The sequence below is a fragment of the Canis aureus genome, chromosome 4, assembly GCF_053574225.1.
Source record: "Canis aureus isolate CA01 chromosome 4, VMU_Caureus_v.1.0, whole genome shotgun sequence".
NCBI lineage: Eukaryota > Metazoa > Chordata > Mammalia > Carnivora > Canidae > Canis > Canis aureus.
In genome coordinates, this window is record NC_135614.1 from 10,170,104 (window position 1) to 10,173,954 (window position 3,851).

The 3,851-nt window shown below is 48.5% G+C and overlaps 1 pseudogene; it reads left to right on the forward strand.

Annotated features, from left to right (window-relative positions):
- Nucleotides 1–3,057, forward strand: LOC144311781 (glyceraldehyde-3-phosphate dehydrogenase pseudogene; annotated as a pseudogene).
- The last annotated feature ends 794 nt before the right edge of the window (nucleotides 3,058–3,851 follow it).

A 3,851-nucleotide genomic window follows, 5' to 3' on the forward strand; every position in this document is an offset into this window, starting at 1 on the left:
AAATCAATAAACCCTCAGACTGGCTCTGAGAGGCATGACTTTTAGCCCAAGGCCACGCAGTTAATAAGTGACAAGTGCAAACCCAGGCAGCGCAAACTGCAAAGCCCACACTCATCCAAAGCACCAGGAGAGGAGGCGAGGATGCTGGGCAGACCAAGCAAAGCTGTGTGGGAAGCCCTGCCTGCCCTCGAAGTCTGGAGTTGAACTGTTTCTTACCTTCATCGTAATTCCCTTCTGAAATTATTGCTAGGCCTTTCGTAAAGACATGAGCCTAAACTTGTGCAGCCTGGTGTGCTAATCTTGGGGATGTTGAGGGATTAGGGGCCAATGAAGAATGAAGATTCCTGCTGCCTGCTCTTCTAAGAGTCCGTAGGGAACAACCAAGACCCCCTACAGTGGGCTGCTGCCTCGAGCCCCAGGCTCCGGCAATGGTGCCCTTAACCAAAGCCAGGAGCAACAGGAAAGATCCCATATGCTAATAGAACATCCTGGAGAGGCACTCTGCTCCTCCCCGTCCGACAGACAGCCACATCTTCTGGTGCAGGGCCAGCCGCGTCCCCGAGACACGATGGCGAAGGTTGGAGTCAACGGATTTGGCCGTATTGGGTGCCTGGTCACCAGGGCTGCTTTTAACTCTGGCAAAGTGGATATTGTCGCCATCAATGACCCCTTCATTGATCTCAACTACATGGTGTACATGTTCCAGTATGACTCTACCCACGGCAAATTCCACAGTCATGGTCAAGGCTGAGAACGGGAAACTTGTCATCAACAGGAAGCCCATCTCCATCTTCCAGGAGCGAGATCCCACCAACATCAAATGGGGTGATGCTGGTGCTGAGTATGTTGTGGAGTCCACTGGGGTCTTCACCACCATGGAGAAGGCTGGGGCTCACTTGAAGGGCGGGGCCAAGAGGGTCATCATCTCTGCTCCTTCTGCTGATGCCCTCATGTTTGTGATGGGCGTGAACCACGAGAAGTATGACAACTCCCTCAAGATTGTCAGCAATGCCTCCTGCACCACCAACTGCTTGGCTCCTCTAGCCAAAGTCATCCTTGACCACTTCGGCATCGTGGAGGGCCTCATGAGCTATGCCATCACTGCCACCCAGAAGACCGTGGACGGCCCCTCTGGGAAGCTGTGGTGTGACGGCTGAAGGGCTGCCCAGAACATCATCCCTGCTTCCACTGGAGCCGCCAAGGCTGTGGGCAAGGTCATCCCTGTGCTGAACGGGAAGCTCACTGGCATGGCCTTCCATGTCCCCACCCCCAACGTGTCAGTTGTGGATCTGACCTGCCGTCTGGAGAAAGCTGCCAAATATGACGACATCAAGAAGGTAGTGAAGCAGGCATCGGAGGGCGCCCTCAAGGGCATCCTGGGCAACACTGAGGACCAGGTTGTCTCCTGTGACTTCAATAGTGACACCCACTCTTCCACCTTCGATGCCAGGGCTGGCATTGCCCTCAATGACCACTTCGTCAAGCTCATTTCCTGGTATGACAATGAATTCGGCTACAGCAACCGGGTGGTGGATCTCATGGTCCACATGGCCTCCAAGGAGTAAGAGCCTCCTGGACCACCAGCCCCAGCAAGAACAAGAGGGAGAGAGGCCCTCAGCTGCTGGGGAGTCCCTGCCCCAACTTAATCCCCCAACACACTGAGAATTTCCTGACCTCCAATTTACATCCCAGACCCCGAGGAAGGGGAGGGGCTTGGGGAGCCCTACCTTGTCATGTACCATCAATAAAGTATACTGTACCCCCCCCCCAAAAAAAAGAACACCCTGGAGAGGACAAAGGAAAGACAGTAAAGTGAAACCTGCCTAGAAGACACTGTCCCCAATTTCCACTCTGATATTCAGTTGGTACACACCATTTCAGCCACACAAAGTTAGGGGCTATACTCTGGCCAGAGCCTGCTATGTGTCCCCCCTGCTGCCCTGACCCCTTCCAAGATCCCTAGCAGGGCTTCAGGATCCAGACATTAGAAAGGTAACACATGGCTGAGCAGGGGTCCTCTGGCCACCTTTAGATTGGTTACTTGTCTCGCTGTTAAATATTTGTCTAGTGTTAAATGTTTGACTATCGTCTTTGGTGATAACACCTATTTCATAGGAAATAGGAGCTGGAATCCAGGAAACAGGAGCTGGAAGATTCCATTTGAAGGTAGATATGAAGCTTCTTATCAATGCCAGACAACTGGTGGTCAGTATACCCTAATTTCTCCTCTCTTCTCTGATCTATCTGTACTTTCCTTAAGAGGGATGAAACTTTAAGTTGACATGTTTTATCTTCAAGTCTCTTTCTATATTCCCTAATTTGTCTTTCTTGCCTTCATTTCACCCTAAAGCTTATGCCCACTACTTCCTGTCTAAGTAAATATTAACCCCCTTTGACTTTCTCTGGAAAATTCTCAGTTCCCTCTTTTCACTGGCACTGTGACAGGTCCTCATTTCTCCTTCCCACTCTTCTCTATTTATAGTTTTCACATTTTTGGCAGGTTTGCTACAGAACACTCAAAAATTGCAAAGAGAAATATTGTGCTCGGGAAATTTGTACGGGCATTTTCTCCAATATCATCCTTATGTTCTTCTGAGCCTCTCCTGAACTGTTGGACTAAAGCAGCCAACTCTTCCACCAGCAACCAGAGTCGTCCTTGTTCACTACTGTGGGAACAGAGGGTTTCCATTTTGAACTAAAGGCTGAGCATATAGTCTGGTGGTCTTCATTGCCAGGAAAGCAGGTGCAGGGTGGGCGGAGCATGGAGACAAGCACCAGGGGGGAGGCCTCCATGTGACTGGGAAAGCTCACAATGAGCCAACAGGGCCATTTCAACATCTTCTGTATTTTAGCTATACCTTGTTTCATTCCAGAGTGGATTTGAGGTCATTTGGTTTGATTCTTAAATGTTTCCCATTCTGGGGCACCTGGGTGGCTCAGTGGTTGAGCATCTGCCTTTGGCTCAGGGCATGATCCCAGGGTCCTGGGATCGAGTCCCGCATCAGGCTCCCCCACAGGGAGCCTGCTTCTCCGTCTGCCTATGTCTCTGCCTCTCTCTGTGTGTCTCATGAATAAATAAATAAATAAATAAATAAATAAATAAATAAAACCTTTGGGATGCCTGGCTCGCTCAGTGGTGGAGCATCTGCCTTCTGCCCAGGGCGTGGTCCTGGAGTCCCAGGATGGAGTCCAGCATCCGGCTCCCCACAGGGAGCCTGCTTCTCTCTCTGCCTGTGTCTCTCATGAATAAATAAATAAATAAAATCTTTAAAAATTTTTTCATTCCAACTAGAAAACAGATTAATCCGAGGGCCTCCCAAATTCTGCTTCATCTCTCTAATCAATTAGTACCCCAAATCAGGTATGATAGTGCCAGAACATTCTTCCATGTGTATTTTACAACAGACTGACATTTTACCAGGTTTTTTTCAAACTAATAGGAATGGGATAACCTTTTCTTAAGTATTACAGGGCAAATCATGAAAGACTTTGAAATGAACCTAAAAGATCATAGTGTCTTCAAAGGGAAAACAGGCTGAGTGAAGTAAGTCAGTCGGAGAAGGACAAACATTATATGTTCTCATTCATGTGGGGAATATAAATAATAGTGAAAGGGAATATAAGGGAAGGGAGAAGAAATGTGTGGGAAATATCAGAAAGGGAGACAGAACGTAAAGACTGCTAACTCTGGGAAACGAACTAGGGGTGGTAGAAGGGGAGGAGGGCGGGGGGTGGGAGTGATTGGGTGACGGGCACTGGGGGTTATTCTGTATGTTAGTAAATTGAACACCAATAAAAAATAAATAAAAAATAAATAAAAAACAAAACAAAACAAAACAAAGGGAAGACAG